Here is a 20,277-nt window from a genome sequence, read left to right on the forward strand (position 1 = left end):
GACCATCACAGGTCACCTTATGACACAAAAGCTGTCCTCCTATGTTGCCTGCATGAAAGCAAGCAGATCAAATACACCCTCACTGCAGAGTCAGCAGGCTTTGAAAAAGAAAAACAAAAAACAAAACCAAAAATCCCAAAAAACAAAAAATAAAAAAACAGAAGAAATGAAGAGGGAACATGTTCTTTCCTTTTCTCAGAATTAGGGGGGAATGGGCAGAAAGTGTCGGGGGGTACTAAGAGTATTAGTATAATGAGGTCTTACCATGTGGCTACACAAAGCCAGAGATTTTTTTTTCCACTGGCCATTTCCTAAAAGGGCTGCTTCTTTGTTTCATAGCATTATTATTAACAGCACTATTTGCATTACCCAAATATGTCCTATGTGAACACCTCTTATAAGATGAGCCTGTTCAAGATAAAGTCTCATTTTTTTAAATTGGCAGAGTATTATACCCACCCCTGTTTTTACAGGAGGTCAGAGGTTTCCTTGAAGAGATTTTTTGGCACCAAGGACATCAGACCCAGCTGCCTGGAAATGCAAGACTAAAAAGGGCAGGACTAAAGAACAGACTACTTAATGATGCGAGGGCTAGCACTTCAATCTCACTCAGTGTACAGTGAGTCTTCTCCCTCTAACATCGGAGAAGGATGTTTCCTACCTAAAATACGTGAAGACCCAAGAGTAAAGGCCTACAGTCATTTGGTGACTCTGGCAAATAAGGAAATCTAGCCCACATAAACTGACCTTCCCATTAGATTTTTACTCATTCTGATAATATCTGTCCTTTATTTACTTTTAATGTAATTAATTATATCATTGGATTTAGGTTTATCATTTGTTTTCTGTTTGTCCCTGCTGACTTTTTTCCCCTTATTTGCTATCTTCTTTTGAGTTAAATGACTATTTTTTTTTTACAATTCCATTATAATTCACCTATTGGCTTTTTTGCTATACAACATTTGGATTATCTTTTCTTTAGTGTTGCTTTAGGGTTATACCATACAACTTTCACAGTGTACTTAGAGTTGATATTGCACTGCTTTAATGTAAATTGTAAAATGCCATAAACATATCCATTTACCAACCCCCACATCATTTATGCTATAGTTTTTACATGTATCACATTTATATATGCTCTAAACCACATAATACAAGCAATATATTTTATTTAAAAAAGTAACTAGAAAAATTATTTTATGTTTATCCCACAAAATTATAATTTCTAGTGTGTTGTAATCTTTTCTGAAGGTATATGTTTCTATCTAGACTGATATCCCTTTATATAGAACTCCCTTTTAATACAGATATGTTGGCAATTAATTGTATTAAGTTTTGTTTATTTAAATATGCCTTATTACACTTTTACAGCTGAAGAATATTATCTCCAAATATAGGGTTTTTTTCTTTTAATACTTAGGATGCTCCAATCTCAAAATTAATTTGTTCTCACGTCCATTGTTGCTAATGAGAAATACACGTTATCTGAAATCGTGGTCCCCTTTTTAATGTATACTTTTTCTCTAATTGCTTATGAGATTTTGTTTTGATCTTTATCTCAGTCTGACTATGATGTCATTTACTTTGTATTAATTCTGCTTTGAAGCCAATACGTTGTGAATCTGTAAACTTATGACTTTTACTAAATTTGGGAAATTTTGGCAATTATTTTTTCAAATCATTTGTTCTGCTCCTTTTCTGACTCCTCCAATTGTGAGACTTCAATTGTTTGTAAATTAGAAATTTAATCGTACAGATAATGTATGCTCTGTTCGTGTATGGAGTCATGGTTTTTTCTCTGTATTCTTCAGATTAGATAATGTGATCTGTATTTCTTCTGTTAAGCCTATGCAGGTATTTTTATTTTACTTACTTTTCAGATGTAGGATTTAAATGGATCCTTCTTGGAATACCTGAGTGGCTCAGTTGGTTGTGTCCAACTTTAGCTCAGGTCATGATCTCATGGTTTGTGGGTTTGAGCCCTGCATCAGGCTCTATGTTGATAGCTCAGAACCTGGAGCCTGCTTTGAGTTCTGTTTCCCTCTCTCTCTCTGCCCCTAGCCCACTCACACTTTGTCTCTCTATCAAAAGTAAATAAACATAAATTGATCCTTCTTTACAATTTCTATTTATCTGCTAAGATTTCATATATGTTCACTTATTTCAAGAATAGTTGGCTTGTATCATTGAATATAGTAATAAAAGCTGCTTTAAAATGTTTTTCTCTTAAATTTGCCATGTAGGGATTGATGATATTAATTATCTTTTGTTTTAATTATAGGTTACATTTCATTATTTCTTAATAAATCCAGTAATTTGTGCTTATACCCTTGACATAGTGAAATTTATGTTGAAGAGGCTCTGGATTTTTTTTTTCTATTCCTCTGTATAATGATGATTTGGTTTGTTTTGTTCAGCAGGCAATTAACTTAGCAGGACTGATATTAAAAACTTTATTTAGAGTCTCTATTTAGTTATTTTAACCTTTGGGCTGCTTAGAGGCTTATGTATGCATATATCAGAGCTCAGTCAGAATAAAAACAACAAACATCTGAGAACTGTTTACTCAGTCTTTTTTGTCCCCAAAATGTGAAACTCCCTCCAATTTCTCTCTGATTTTTCTGTAGGAGGAATGGTCTATATAGAGCATTTGGTCATCTCTGGATGTTTCAAGGCAATAATATTTTTAATAGTTGATCTCACATATATGCAATTGTGATCCATGTATCATGAAACTTTTAAAGAAAGCATTTCACACCAAAGGGATGAAACAAATGGACAAATAAAAAATGAATGAATGAACAAATAAATAAACAGTAAAATAAAATATAAAAAACTCAGAAAAAAACTGAAACAAGGCAATAAGAAGAAAACTTCCAAAATTTGTAATTAATATCTACAGAGTTATAAGAGAAGGTACTGTGTTCAATCGTTTTAACAAATGTTAACTGAAAGATAGTGACAAAACTGTTCTAAGTCAGTAAACAAAACAGACCTAACAGTCTTCCCTCATTTGGGTTTGTATTCTAGTAGAGAAGGCAACCAAACACAAGATAATTAATAAATTATATCATATATTAAAGGAATCGAATTACTATAGAGTACATAAAGCAAGAAGCTGAGACAATCTCAGCATTTTAAATAGGGTAACCAGAGAAGACTTCACTGAAAGTGACATTTGAGCAAAGACTTGAAGGACATGAGGGAACAAGACATAGAGACATCTGGGGATGACTGCTCTAAACAGAATGAACATGGGGCGCCTGGGTGGCTCAGTCGGTTAAGCGTCAGAGTTCAGGTCAGGTCATGATCTCGTGGTTTGTGAGTTCGAGACCGGTGTCGGGCTCTGTGCTGACAGCTCAGAGCCTGGAGCCTGCTTCAGATTCTGTGTCTCGCTCTCTCTCTGCCCCTCCCCTGCTCATCCTCTCTCTCTCTCTCTGTCTCAAAAATAAATAAAACATTTAAAAAAAAATAGAATAAACAAAAAAATGCAAACACCATCAGATAAGAGCTTGCATGGTGTTTTTAAATAAGATCAAGGAGTCTTGTTTGCATAGGGTGAGATGAGCAAAAAGGAAATGCAGTAGGAGAAGAGGACAGATAAGTAATGAGAAGCCAAATTATGTATGGTGTTGTAAGCCATTGTAAGGATTTGGCTTTTTATTCTGAAGAAGGTGAGGAATCATTAAAGGACTGTTAACACAGAAGTGACATGACATGACTAAGTTTTCAAAAAATTATTTTCAATGATATATTAAAAATAGACCTTAGAAGAATTGGTTGGAAGCAAAGGGACTATTGCAATAACCTAGGGAAGGAAAAAATAATGGCTGGGCTCAGAGTGATAGCATTTGGTTTGTAAGAAGTTAGTTATCCCTGTATACTCTGAAGATAAAGTGAAAAGTATTTTGTCATAGTGTGAGTTGTGAAAGAAAGAGTAAAAACTGACTTCAAGGTATTTGGTCTGATCATCTGAAAGAACAGTGTTGCCACCAACTAGAATGGAAAAGACTATAAGTAGAACATAGAACTTGTTTGGAGTTTGGAAAAAGAGCAGGCATTTAAATATTGTTCTAATTCAGTTTGAGATATCTAATAGACATTCTAATGGAGATGTAAAGAAGGAAGCCATATGTAAAATGTTTGGTGTTCAAATGAGAGGTCCAGCTTAGAGATATATGGCCAGAAAACCATAAGTGTAGAGGATATTTAAAGCCCCAAAATGGAATGAGATCACCCATGAAATGAGTACAAATAGAAAAGAGAACAAAAGATTGAGCCTTTGGACACCACATTTAGATAATTTGAGAGATGAGGCAAAACCATTAGAGGAGATTGAGAAGAATCTGCCAGTGACTTGAGACAATATACTAGAGAATGTGAGATTCTTAAAGCCAACTAAAGCAAGCTAATCAAGGAGGAGGGAATAAACATTCTTTCAAATACTGGTGACAGGTCAATTAAGATGAAGGCTAGGAATTGACCATTGGGATCAGCAAAAAGTAGGCCATTGACAACTTGACAAGAGCAATTGTAACAAGAGCACAAAGTGGCTTATTAGCAAGAAAGGCCTGATTTGCATAGGTTTAAGAGAAAATGGAACCATGCATATGGACAAATTTTCTAAGATGTTTCCTATAATGACAGTGAAAGTGAATAGTCTCCTGGAGGAGAAAGGAAGAGATTTTAAGATGTGATAAATTATCATGTGATAATATGTTAAGAATGATGCTGTGGAGAATGAAAAGATGATAAAGGGAAAAGATGTGAGAATTGCTGGAGTGATGTCTTTGAGTAAGTGAGAGGATCTGGAGTCTTTGAAAGAAGCATGGGTGATTCATCTATAGTAACAGGTAGGAGGCAAAATAGATGGGTCCAGATTGTGGTATCTGAGTAAATGTGCTAAGTAAGAGCTTGTAAAAATTCTTTTCTTATTTTTCTATTTTCCTCAGTGAAATGGGAAACTGTCTTCAGTTGATCATAAGTATGGGAAAGACACTGTTGGACTTCATAGCTGAATTCATCATCCAGAAGAAAAAGTAAATGGATTAGGATATATCTAGTACATTTGCAGGGCAGTAGTAAGTACCTGGTAGTAAATAAGATGCATTAAAAAAGGAATATTCAGAAAATGAAAGGAAATTCTAATACATTAACATGATATAATAGCAAAAGAAAATATTCAATTGGAGGGCTGAAAAGAAAATTGAGGATATTTCCCCAAATTTGAAACAAATAACTAGTTACAAAATGGAATAAAAATATTTGAAATGTAGGAAATCAATAAATTATTAACATCTAAATAATAGAAGGTCCATACAGAAAGAAGTGGGAAAACATAGAGAAGGGAATTATTAAAGACTAAATAATATAAGAACATTTCTCAGAGATGAAATTATTTCCATACTTGAAGAGCACAACAAGGAAGAAGAGGGAGAAAAAAAAAAAAAGAGCCATACCAAGGTTCTATTGCTACAACACAAAAATTCAACATTGGAAGCCAAAGGGCAAAGGAACGATTTCTTCAAAATTCTAAAGGGACTTAATTCTCAATTTAGAATTATTTACTCAGGCAAGGTGTCCATTGAATGTGAGTTAGCAATAAAAACATTTTCAGACTTCAGAAAAATTACTTCCCATGACCCCTTTCTCAAGAACGTACTAAAATATTTGTTCAACAAAAATGAAGCAGTTATCAAAAAAGAAAAAGACTTTGGATAGTTCACAGGACATCCACTGCAGGCAAAGGGTATCATCCAGATAATAAATAGTAAAAAGAGATCCCAGTTTGAATGCATATATTAAGCAATTCAGACTGGAGGAGGCAGGGAGCCCTAGCAATAATGATTCAAGAAAAACACAAAACCTGTAGAGTTCCTGATGTGCGTGAACAACAGGGTCTCAACAGGAAAACAACACCAAATATCTCACCTGATTTCCTGAATTGTCTCTTAACTCTTCTTTCTGTTCTACACTGCTCTCCTCTGCCCCAACACCAAAGGAAAAACAAATGTCCCCACTGTATTCAACACAGCAGTCAAGATACTTTTAAAGCAGAGATGAGGGTGACTGGGTGACTTGGTCAGTTGAGCAACCAATGCTTGATTTTAGTTCAGGTCATGGTCTTAGGGTTGTGGGATGGAGTCCTGTGTTCTTTCTCTTCTTCTACCTTTCTCCCCTATTCCCATGCACTTTCTTTCAAAATAAATAAATAAATAAATAAATAAAATAAAAATTTTTCCCCCTCAGAATAAAAGTCAAAGTCTTAAGTGGACCCCATTTCCTCTCTAAATGCCTCCTACCATTTACCTACCAATTTCCTCAGTTCTTGCCACAGGTTTCTCCAATATGTCAGGTATGCTTTCATATTGGTACAGTAAAACCTTGGTGTGTGAGCATAATTCATTCTGAAAACACGCTTGTAATCCAAAGCACTTGTATATCAAAGCAAATTTCAAGAACTCTTTGTTCACTTGTGATCATGTGACATTCAGCGTCACGTACTACTTGTATTGCAAGACATTGCTCATTTATCAAGTTAAAATTTATTAGAAATGTTTGCTTGCCTTGCACAACATTCACAGAACAAGTTACTTGCAATCCAAGGTTTTACTGTACCTTACAATGACTACACTCAGCCCTTACCTCTTTTAATGTATTCTCAAAGGTTACCTTTCCAAAGAGATCTGCCCTCATTTAATAATGAAATCTTCATTATACCCATCCTATTCCACCTTATCTTTTCTTTCATAGCTTCTAGCCCTTCTAATATTATAGATAGCACATTTATACATTATAATATTGTATATTACCTGTCTCAAAAATCATAATGTGAGCTCAAAATGGTCAGGGATTGTTTTATGGGACACTGTTATATCTTAGATTCTTAGATTGGTATGTAGCAATCTAGCAGGCAGGCAGAGAATATTTATTAGAGATTTATGTTTCTGTGAGAGTTTAAGAATGAATTAACAAAAATTCTTATGAAATTAAACAAAGGAAAAAAGTCTCAGCTATTAATTCCAAGAAAACCAAGTTTGCCAAGAAATAAAATAAAATCTTAAGTCTATACCAGACCCAGCTGTAAAGATATTTACATAGTATTAATAATGTAAGCTTTATGTATTGCTGTGAGCAAAATTGGTGATATAAACTTAATAGGAAAAAAGATGAAGGTATAGTGTGTGCGTGTGCTTGTATCAATGTGTGTGTATCTGTAATAAGAAAGAAGAAAACTAAATCTTCCTTTCTCACTGTAGGAAGTAACAGATAACAAATACCTAACTAAAAAATGAATATTTCAAAAATGCCAAAAAAAAGTTTTGATAAAAATTATTGTCAGAGATTTATTCTGGAGTGTGAAAAGTTGAGGCAGGAAGTCATTGTTTTCTCATAATGATACTTACAGATAATTTTTAAAACTGTGTACCTGAATTATCTCACACCTATTAGGAGAGCTACCATTAAGAAAACTAAAAAGAACAAATGTTGGCCAGAGTATGAAGAAATTAGAACCCTTGTGTACTGTTTGTAGGAATGTAAATGGTACAGCAATTGTGGAAAACAGTATAGTTGTTTCACAAAAAGCTTAACAAAGATTTACCGTGTAATCTAGGAATTCTATTTCCAAGTATATATCCAAAAGAACTGAAAGTAGAGTCTTGAAGAGATATTTGTACTACAGCCATGTTCATAGCAGCAATATTCACAATACACAAAATATGGAATCAATACAAATGTCCACCCATAGATGAATGGAAAAGTAAAAATGTAGCATATATATGCAGACAAATGCTACAACATGGATGAACCTTGAGGGATATTACACTATGGGAAATAAGCCAGACGTGAAAAGATAAATACTATATGAAGTACCTAGAATAGTCAAAATTGTAGAGACAGAAAGCAGAATGGTGGTTGCCAGGGACTGAAGAGAGGGGAGAGGGGTGTTAATGCTTAGTGAATACAGAGCTTCAGTTTTCCAAGATGGAAAGGGTTGGAGATGATTGGTGGTGATGGTGTACCATAATAAATGCATTGAATACAACTGAACTGTATACTTAAAAATGGCTAAGACGGTAAATTTTGTTATGAATATTTTACTACAAAAGAAATTTGAGGGGAAAAAACTGTACCTTTGATTTTTTTAAATAAATGAATAAATATTTTTAAATGCAATTTATTATTTTGCTACTTTTCCCAGTCATGACCATAAACTGTGTTTAGTCAACACATGTGGATCAAAATCACAAAGTTATTTTATTTTTAATGTTTATTTATTTTTTTTACAGAGAGACAGAGACAGAGACAGAATGTGAGCGGGAGGGGCAGAGAGAAAGGAAGACAAGAGAATCCAAAGCAGGCTCCAGGCTCTGAGCTGTTAGCACAGAGCCCAACGCGGGGCTCAAACCCACAAACTGCAAGATCATGACCTGAGCCAAAGTCAGACACTCAACCGACTGAGCAACCCAGGCGTCCCAAAATCACAAATAAAATCATTATTTTAAATGTGTTCTTTATTTTGAGATCCAAAGTATGACAAACTAGTATCATCATTTTGTAATACAAAATCTGATCCAATTATTTAATCATATCAAACTTCAAAAGCTATGTAAGAGGCTGCAAAAAAGGTAAAGTAAAATCATATTTTATTCATTTAATTAATGGTTTAAATTATAGTTTATGAGAACATATAAATATAATCATACATGTCTAATTTACATGAAATCTGCCTTAGTTATTATCCACCTAATTCATGTCTCTTACATGGGACTGGTGGGTTTATAATTCTTTAGCTGCATAAGGGGATGTAGTATCCTTACGAGTGTAACTCTGTTTTAGAATGAGTTTCAAATTTTACCCTGTCACTCAAAGGAAAAAAAAATAAAATATGGCAATTCCAAGAAGATAGGATTCCAGGACGTTAAAAATCTGCAACAAAATTAGCTTGTGAAAGATAATGGAAAGGAGGAAAACTCAAAAATAAATAATCAGCGTAATGTTGGAATCTGCCTGTAAAGTATTTTGTAAATATACTGCTTAGCTTCAAAATTGAATCTACTAAGTGAGCTGAAGTGTGAAAAAGAAGTGCCGTTTGCAAGTTACTAGCGGCCTGATTACAAGTTTACCATCTCAACGTTCAAAATGCCTTACAGGTATTCACCTGGCTTGTGGATACGGGTGAATGTATTAGTTAAACTAAAGATTCTTTTATAATCTTAATTTTATTTTCTTTGAACTAGGTTCATGGAGACATTTTTCTCAGTTAACTTTTTTTTTTCTTTTTTAAATGTTTTATTTATTTTTGAGAGAGAGATAGAGTGCAAGCAGGGGAGAGGCAGAGAGACAGGGAGACACAGACTCTGAAGCAGGCTCCAGGCTCTGAGCTGTCAGCACAGAGCCTGACACGGGGTTTGAACCCACAGACTGTGAGATCATGACCTGAGCCAAAGTTGGTCACTTAACCAACTGAGCCACCAGGTGTCCCTCAGTTAACTTTAATCATAAATCATAAATCTTACTACCAGTAAGAATAAGTTATATTTAACTTATATTTGAAAAGTCAGCTATCTATCATATATCCTTCTCTGCCTTAAAAAGCAACACAAGATCACACGATTTTATTTTATTTGACTTGCTCCTGATTTATCACTTCTCTGGCTACCAGTGGAACACAGCTTATAGCATGTTGTTCACATAAACTATGATAAACATCTGCCAAAAAAAAATCCCTACTTTCATAAAGACTTCTCTCCTTCTCAGTGAGAGCTCTTCCATTCCTCGTTTGCTTATTTCAGAGGGTATTGCTTTTTAACTCATGCACCTGTTGTCCAAGTTTAGTTGCAGTCACATGTGAAATTTGACTCTGGTTCACAGTACAGCAAAAATGCAGTATGCATTCTTATTCATTCAGCATAATTGTACTTAGCAATCATTACATGCAAAGCCCTGTGGTAGATAAGAAGAGTATCGTATGTTACATGAAGTTTCAGTATAAATAATGATATATTTCCCCCAAAATGAAATGGATCTACCTTAGAAGTAATTAGTTTCCCATCACCAAAAGTGTCACACATTGGCTAGATCACTAATTTTCACAGTCAGAGATGACTAATTTTTCTGGGCCATAATATATGGGAGAGAAGAATCACAGACAGAATGAGGTAGAATACTGTTTAGTAAAGAATTTAACCTTGGCTTTTTGGAGGCAGTCTCTAAGCCCTTGAATGCCATGTCTGATAGGCGTGTTTTCTATGCCTGGAAGCCCTGGATCATGCCAGATGGTGTAACAATGTGATTTAGGGTGGAGCATGGCCACTGTCTTTGTGTCTAGTGAGTTTTCTGAGTGCACTATTCCATCAGCCACTTGGAATAATCTGACCAATGGAGGCTGGAATCAAACCCATTCAGTTTGTCTCATAGACCATGTAAATAATGCTGCAGACGGTGCTCCAAGCTTCAGAATGAGGCCAACCTGTAGCACTAAACTCAAATATGCCTTCCAAGTTCCCAGACCCCTCCAGCTTAACAAATCCCATAAAATATCAGGGTCTAACTTAAAAAAACAGTGGGTTTTCCCTTAAGTTAGTGTATTAACCTTTCTAAGGTTTGTATATTAACCTCTTCACTTGGCCCAAAGCATCAATGCAGGCACAACATAATGTGTTAGCAGTTGCAGAATCTACTTAGCCTAGTAAGAAAGATATCTAAGGCATGTCTATCATTCATAATAACCTTAGCCAGTGATTTGATGCTGACTTGAATGTCCACTGAGGTGATGTAAAATGATCATGTCAGCTAAATGCAGCGACAAATTTCATCACACTTTTCCTAATTGGAGAACCCACACTGGGTGAAGAAATAACTGTCAGGTGTGTATATATATATATATATATATATATATATATATACACACACACACATATATACACATACATACATACACACACATGGTATATATGAGCTACTTACTCCTCTAGAAACTCCCACAATCATCAAGAATATACTTCCCAGTAAGTTTAAGCAGAATGGTAATCAAAGTACTGGTCAAGTTAGGTCATCTGGTGGAGGATTGTCAACCCAGAGATTGGTTCAATTTAAGGTGCTTGCAAGTTTGAGAGAGCTAACAGGTCATTTTACTTCATTACAAAGGTTGAGGGTAAAGGCACTTTTGAAAGTCAGATAAGCATTAATGATCCTCTCTCCATCATGTTTCTGAGGAGCTGAGAGACCTTCCCTCCTCAGATATTGAGTGTACTCTTGCACCACAAAATCAGTGTGTTCTTTTCCAGTAGCTATAATTTCATTATTTTCCAGTAGCTCCCTACTGACACTAAGAAATTTTGTTCAGAAGAATCAGGTGCAAGAGAGGCAAGACCATTTTTATAAAACTCAACCCAAATCAGGGAGCCTGGATAGCTGTCGGTTGACCATCAGACTTCAGCTTTCAGGTCACGATCTTGTGGTCTGTGGGTTCATGCCCCGCATCGGGCTCTGTGCTGAAAGTTCAGAGCCTGGAGCCTCCTTTGAATTCTGTGTCTCCCTCTCTCTCTGCCCTCCCCTGCTCATACTCTTTCTCTCAAAATTAAACATTTAAAATAAATTAATTAATTAAATAAAAGTCAACCAAAGTTAAGTTTGAATCCCATATTCCCCTTTTATTAGGCTGTCACATGGAAAGTGTACGAGCAGGCTGGCCTAGTGTTTCCTTAAGGTACTATCTATCTATCTATCTATCTATATATATATATATACACACACACACACACACACACCATATATATATATATATATATATATTATATATTATATATATATATATACACCATACACACACACACACACACACACACACACACACACACACACACCATATGTGTATATATACCCAGAAATAATCAGAGTGAAATCCTGAATGTTCACCACCTTAATAAATGCTTTTAAGTATTATTAGTTTATTTTCTTCTAACTCAATTTCACTTGGCTAACTTTGTTTCAAATTATATCTCCACCTGAAGTTCTTTTAGTCCTTTGGACCAGATTAAGTGGTTTTCTTCTCTTTCCATGAAGTATTTGTCACAATGTGTAAATTTGATACCTAGACCTCAATGCACTCCAGTCTGTAGGCTTACCTTGTATCTTACTCAACAGTATATCTGCAGCATTAGGATTTGACACATTACTGAATCTCAATAAGTAAGTGTAAAATAAATGAATAGACTAAACAATAGAAAAAAATAAAATGTTTGCAAGATAATTTCAAAATTTTAATAAAATTTCAAGGGGGAGCAGCTATGTTTTAGCAGTCTCACTAATTCTATATATGTCCATACAGTTTTATATGCATTGTTTGTAATAACGAACATTAGTAATTACATGTTTAACAGTGGGGGAACTGTTGAATAAATTGTGAGGCATCCATGTCATAGAACATTATGTAGCCACTACAAAGAATAAGTTGTATCTCTGTATATTGAAATAATGTATTGCCACTATATTAAATAAAAAGACCAAGTTACAGATCATTATGTATAGCACAATCCCCAGTTATTAAAAAAACAAAATGCACACTTGCAGATAGTTCGGTAAAGAGATGAAGACAAAATGAGGGAGAGCCAGATAGAGAAAGACAGGTAAATCTGAGGAAATGGCAGGAATGCTATAACCATTTCTAGAGAGGGTAATTTCCTAGGACTGTGAAAGGTGAAATGAAATGGGGGTCACTATGTCAAGCACTTTTAAAACGGAGCTGGTAGGCCAGCGAGGAGATAGTCTTTAGGCACATCCCCTGCAGGTGAAACCATTAATCTTTTTTTATTTATTTCAGAAAGAGAGAGAGAGAGAGAGAGCACACTAGCAGGGGAGATGGGGCAGAGGGAGAAAGAAAGAACCCTAAGCAGGCTCCATAGTCCCTGAGAAGCCCAATACAGGACTCCATCCCACTACCCTGAGATCATGACCTGAGCCGAAATCAACTGACTGAGCCACCCGGGCGCCCGGAAACCATTAACTTTTGAAGTGGGCCAACCAAAAATATTCCAAGGACTCTACACGAACATCTGCAGCTTCCCACAGCAACAGACTTGTGCTTACTGAGAAGCTCAGCAAATGGTTATATTTAGTCAAGATTAGTTTTCTGCCACCAACACAAATTAAAATTCTTTGTAAACAAGGTATAAAAACATTTCCCTTTGTCTTTAAAAACCTCTGACTTTTGTTCCCTAGTGGGACACAATTTGGGCTGCCACCTAAATCTCTCCTTCCTAAATTGCAATTCTAAGACCCCATATAATTGCTTTTGTTTTACTTTAGCTCTGCCTGTTTTCTGGGTGGATAAGGTGAACTGGAGTTTGTGGGCAGGGGTGGGAAGTGGGGGGAAGCCTGTACTTATTTATATCATGAAAAAAAAAAGTGTTGGAAACAAAGGTAGTTTCTTATTCCTATTTTTCAAATAATTTAAATGCTAGATTTATCAGGAGGAAATTCAACAAAATATGAACAGTGTTATTTTTGTGAAGTTGGATTGAAGATAATTTATCTTATGATTTATATCCATCTGTTTTTTTTTAACTTGCCCTAAAATGGGCTTACACATTAAGTGAATATCATATAAGAAGTTTTCTTGGCAAAACCTGGGAAAGTAGATTATTGCTAGATCTGAATGTGGTGTGATTATATCTTCCACCTCATTCATCTTTAAAGTAAATGGATTGTGATACTGGTCATAAGTTTGTGTTTAATTGTCACTTCTGCATGTTTCTGGCACTGAAATCAAAAGGGACATAATGAAGAAAAAATTTATATCATCTGTAGTAATAATTAGAAAAATGTCTCTCTGAGTTTATCTGCCACCAAGGGTAGACATAATGTTTCTATTTTAGGGATCTATAAAAACTGTGTGAAAACTCTATTGTTTATCCCCACAGTGCCTGGGCTGGTGTTAGTTAGGTGCACATAGGTTTAATAAAAGTTTATTGAACATCAGAATAATTGAATAACTATAAAACCCAAATCAATTAAAAAGAAAGAAGAAGTTTAATTCCCCTAGGGAGTTTTTTTCTGACAAAATTTTACAGCCCAAGGGAAATATCCATGTTGGAGTTGAACTCTCTGTGGCTGGAACTGCATGGGGTGTCGTGATAAATATGTTTCCGTAAGGTTGCCTTTGTCTAACTGTTAGCAACACACCAGGTGGCTGCGAGTGTAGAAAAATATTTAGTTCTTTAAACATTTCAGTCAATGCAGTAGTTATTTAAACAGTGACAAATAGCAAACATTTCTCCATAGTTTATAGCCTTTTTCTTAATAGGTTTTCCAGTGGGAATGAGAGCTCCTATTTAGTCAACATTTAGTTAATGCTATTTTTCTAATTATCCAATATGACTAATTTAAAATGTCTTAACTTTTAATCAAATTATCTTTTCACCACAGCGTGACTATTTTTTCAAATGCATAGCTTCCTCTTTCTCAGTATACTCAACTGATCAAAAACAGTTTTCCTTTAGATTGTGAATTCAGCCTACTATTGATGATTGTGTTCTGGCCAAAACCTATACTAAAATAACCTTGTTTTCTAAAGCTTTCCAATTAGATACTCTTAATACCTGCAAAACATTAACATCTTTGTGTTTGTCAACCCCTTTGACCTTTGCTTTTCTCACACATCCATTCTAAAAATAAATCTTAATCTCTTTTTATTAAAATCTACCCAGTCTGTAAAGTCTAGTCACAGGCCACTTGTCCAGGGAACTTAATTGTTTCTTCTTACTCAGAAGTAGGTTTTCTGTACTTTGAAAATTCATCTTGTATTTATATTTGAATATGGTTTTATATTTTGCAACCTGTTTTCATCTATTGATTTCTTCTAATTCCTCTACCATTTTTGATATTCACTTATTTATTCAATAAGCATTAACTGAGTGCATTCTATATGGCAAGTGCCATTTCTGAGCACTGAAAAAGTCACAGCAAACATGCAGGTGCCTCTGTTTTTAAGTTTTGTGTCTTAGTGTATTCAAATTTATGCTAAAATTACTCTGTCTTCCAATACTAGACTGAAAACATCTTGAGGAAAGACACTTAGTCATATTTATTCCTAGATACTTCTTTACTCATGAGAGTGTGATCTACAGAATATGCATTACAATATCTTTTTGATGAATGGATAAATTTTACTTATATAATTTTTCTCCTTTACCAAATATATTGCAATATATTACCTCTTTTGACCTCATTGTAACTGTATATATATATACAATTATATATAATACAATATATAATTGCATATATATATATATATAATTAACTCTATTTGAATGATCTTAAATTCTAGTACTCATTCATTTATACCTCAAAGTATATAGAAAATTTCCTACGATTTCTATATAGTAAAAACTCTAAAACTCTGTAATTCAGTGGTCCAAGAAATCTGAAGTAGTATAGATCAAATATCATGACCATATTTTTCTCCCTAAATAGAAAACGTAAGAAGTCTGAGATAATAAAAATTATTTGGAAATAGGCATCAACACCAAATAACTAGGCATGTTCAAAGCATTTATCACAATAAAGGTCATGGACAACATGGAAAGAGGAACTGCTGAGATAGATGTCTAGTATGATAAAGCACTCAATAAGTATATAATCACTATTATTACAAATATTTGACCTTGTAATTATAGAAAATATAGAGTAGCAACATTCTGTCTTTTATAACTATATTTAAAAACTTCAATGATTGAAGAATACATTCAGTGCAAAAATATGAAATTCAGTCACTGAGTTAGTTCACATATATAGGAACCTAGTATAGCTTCCTATCCTAAGGTTACAGAATAAGTCTCAGTTTTCTATATAACCCTAGCTTTTATGACCTATACTCTCTCGATTACTGTTCTTGGTGCCTCGCATTTACTTCTGATCTCCTAAGCCAGTCCTTCAAACCTTCACATGACCACCAAAAGTTGAAGTTCCTCAAAGGTTCTGTGCCAAACCCCTTATCTTATGATTTATTTTTCTACAAAGGTGATTATGGCCACTCCCCTAACTATAAACATACGGTGGTATGTCCAAAATTGCCAGCTTACCAACTCTAGTATTGGTTCATTTTCTGAGCCCTAACTTGCAGAATGACTTAGGAACCAACTTACAAAAAAAAATTCCAATGATCATTTTCCCAAAACCCCCCTAAGGCCCATTCTGAGAGATAGTCTGGATATACCAAGTCATATTTGTCATCTAGGCAATTTTAAGACTTTGGTCTTGTTTCTTCAAGTGCAATGATGAAGGCAGAAGAATGATATGATATACCTTACATTTTGAACCACTCATTTTGGCTGCTTTGGTGAGAAGAGAATATATATGTGTCAGGGGATAGGAGGGTAGAGAGGGTTCAAGAAAGTAATTAGAGACAATTTAGTACTCTGGCCATTATCCAGGAAAGAGCTGATTGTTGATGATGACCAGGGTGATAATAGTGGAGGTGAAAGAGGTACTCTAATTCTAAATATATCAGAGGTTGAATGTACATGGTTTGCTGATGTGAACACTACAAAAGGAGACTATGAATGAATCTAAATTCTTCACCTATGTATCTAGAAATTTGGAAATGTCATTTACTGAGATGGGGAAATCTGCAGAAAAAGTATCTGAGGGGGGTGGGAAGGCAAAAATTGGGTTCCACTTTGTACTTGTTAAGTTTTAGGTCCCTGTTAGATATTCAGGAAACAGATGTGTAACAGACAGTTGGATGTGTGACTCTAGAGTTTAAGAGAGAAGTTCAAAGTGGAGATACAGATTTGGGAGTCATCAGATGGGTTTTAAAGCCATGAGATTTGATGAACTACCCTTTCAAGTGGGGGTAGAGAAGATAAGTGGATCTGAATTCTTTGTGACTCAGTCCCTGACATCTCTCACAACAAACATAGATCAGACTATGATCATAGTCTGAAAATCAGATCATAGTTCAATGTTTCAGTACATATTTCTCTCATTTATCAGACTATGAGCTCCTTAAAGCTTGAAATCATATATTTATTTATTACTCTCTACATCAACTATGTCTATTTCTTGAACACATTACATGCCCAGTAATTATTGAGTTAAACTGAATTGGAAAATGTTCTTATAGCAACTCAGTTGATACTCACCCCAATCACCTGATTCATCCATGCCTCAGCTGTTGCAGTGTTGGTTGCTAATGGTTCACATCTTCACTTTTCTTTGGAGGCTTGTCCTTGGGTAAAAAGAACTATTCAGGGAGATGCCTGGGATATTATGCCCCACTCCCTAGCAAGGCCCACCAGCAGCCAATGATTAACTGATGGAGCTCATAACAGCCCAGCACCTCAGTCTCTGGTACCAGAGCTCCCATTAGGATCAGGCCCGGGTCACGTTTCTCTTGAAACCACATCTTTGTATAGTTTCTTCCTCTGCCCTATCACTCAGATTTCTCTTGAAAGCCTTCCTTCTGTGAATCACTTTCACAGAGATTTCTGCCACAGACCTTAATTTTAAATTACTGAATCTAAAATAATATCCATAGATACAGGCATCTTGACCCCCAAAACATTTCTCTAATCTAAGTGCATTGGTCTACAATCTTTAAATTATTCAACCTTTCTAGTTTTGGGGGTGGAATGGGGAAGGGTTTTATGCTGTATATTCTCCTTAGGCTTTCCTGTGTAAATGGGACACCAAGTCATCACTTTTTCTCACCATCTACCCTCCCACCAAAATTCTATGCACTTTTCCTTTTTACAAGGTAGGCTTAGTTGAACATACGGACATGTATATTGTCTAAATTATAGTAAGGATTCTATACAAAGAGTTCAGAAAACCTTTGTAATGTTTCAAAACTCTGGTGCTTAAAATTTTTTTTAAAAATTTAATCTTTATTTGTTTTTGAGAGAGAGAGAGAGAGAGAGAGAGAGAGAGACAAAGAGCGAGCTGGGGAGGAACAGAGAGAGAGGGAGACACAGAATCCAAAGCAGGATCCAGGCTCTGAGCTGTCAGCACAGAGCCCAACACAGGGCTTGAACCCACAAACTGTGAGATCATGACCTGAGTTGAAATCAGACACTTAACCGACGGAGCCACCCAGGTGTCCTATTTTTAAAATATTTTTAATATTTATTTATTTTTGAAAGAGAGAGACAGAGCACAAGTGGGGGAGGGGCAGAGAGAGAGAGAGACATGCAGAATCTGAAGCAGGCTCCATGCTCTGAGCTGTCAGCACAAAGCTGGACACGGGGCTCCAACTCACGAACTGTGAGATCAGGACCTGAACCAAAGTCAGATGCTTAACCGACTGAGCCACCCAGGCGCCCCTAAAGTTTTAATGTGTTATTTTAATAAATATTTATTTTGGTAAACAAAGTCAATATCCTATGCTCCAACCCCATGGTTTCATGTTTTGTTTTTCTCTTAGTAAATCATGGATTAATATGCTCTGTCCACTTGCCCATCTGTTCACGTGCATGTAATCTACAACATTTGCCTCTCACTGCTTATAGGACCACAGAAAATATCAGGCCCAGGTCTCTCTTTTTGGGGAGTGTAGTAAAGAAGTATAGAAAGTAAGAGAGAGAGAGAGAGGGAGAGAGGAGAGGAAAGAAAAAGGTCTGAGAGAAGATGAGAATGAAAGATGCCTGGAAAGCTGACATCTGAGGAAACTGAGGCATGATATCTAATTGGTGGACTGTAGGAAACTTCTTTCCTTCACCCAGGGAACTCCTCTTTGTTCAAGAGAATTGTAAGAACTGGAAAGTATCTCCTTTGGCAATGTTAATATACCATATCATAAGTTAAATGAAAGAAAACTAGAAGAGACAGCTCACATTGTTAGAAGACTGTGGAGATGGTGACTTAGTGAGGATGGAATGTAAATGCTTTCATATTGTTAAAAGTTAGATCTAAAGAAAGACCCCACTGGTAAATCTAACAGTGTCGATGATTTTGCAGAGACAGCTTGTCTGGCCCTGGACCTTATATGGCATCGTGCTGTGGCTAGTTGGAGCAGGAAGCTCTTTTTCATTAGTGTCTTTACTCTCTACTCTGCTAATGTAAAGGTAAATCTATTTTTATCTTCTCAGCTATATCTATTGATATTCAATGACACACAGCTCACCTATCAGTACAACTAAAGATATTGCTGTTTTCAAGATTATTGGTTTTCTTTTTTTTTTTATCTACACTGAATAACGACATCATCACAATAATCATATGCTATTTTAATGATGGTGTGAATTTATTGGCAGTTTCCCCTTCAGGTGGGAGAACTCGAAGTGAAGCTCTCTGCCCAGAAGATAAAATAACAAGGTTTTCTCTCTATTGCTGTGTATGTAGGTGTTCTGAAGGTGACATGCTGAGAGAACCTGCTCTTTCCTGAAGCAAATGTTAGAAGTTTCAGGAAAAGCTCCCATGTCCTTAGAAATCTCAGCTTCTCTAATAAGGGAGGTGAGGGATGTAAAGAGAAGGGCATCAGCAGCCCCTTGGGAACAATGTGTTTCCTCATAGAGAACTAGTCATTTGCACCAGGATTCTTTTCCTTCTTTTAATACTTATGACACACTCAGGTTTCCAAGAAATACAACATATGGCATACTTCATAAAAATACCCATTACTATTTCTGTACAGAGTTCTGTCTTAGGAACTCCTCTAGGAACTAGGATGACAATTTAGGAGGAAACCGAAAGGTCCTTTTTCTCCATTAATTCTAGAGCTGACCTAAGTTGTAAGGTCCTTTTAGCCTCACCAGCTTTCAAATTATTCAAAACTAGAGGTACTGCTGAATCCACTTAATCCTGTAAGAGAAAAATAATGACCTTGGAATATAGATACACCTAAGGCTAAGTTCTTCACATCTCCACAAGTTCTTCTGATGTTCAGCTTCACTAAGTGAGTATCCATGAAGGCAGAAGACAAAGGACATGTGACCCAGGAGTCAAGGGGGGTGGTTCTGCTCAAGTCTTCAGTAATATTTATTGAGTGCCTACAATGTCTCAGGCACTGTGTCAAGTATTTTATATGTACTAACTTATTTAATCCTCACCTATTCTGATATAGGTAGTATCATTATCATCACTTATGTAAGGTGAACAGAAAGACTCAGAGGGGATACACATAACTGGCCCAGAAACACACAGATAGTAAATGATAGAGCTGGGTTCAAATCCAGAGAGCCTGGCACCAGAGACTTTGTGCTCAACTGCGCATTTGAGATAAAAGTTATTAGTCCTCTAACGTGGCAAATATTTCTATCAAGTCTTATCTTTTAT

This window comes from Panthera tigris, chromosome C1, assembly GCF_018350195.1.
Source record: "Panthera tigris isolate Pti1 chromosome C1, P.tigris_Pti1_mat1.1, whole genome shotgun sequence".
In the NCBI taxonomy this organism is placed as follows: Eukaryota; Metazoa; Chordata; class Mammalia; order Carnivora; family Felidae; genus Panthera; species Panthera tigris.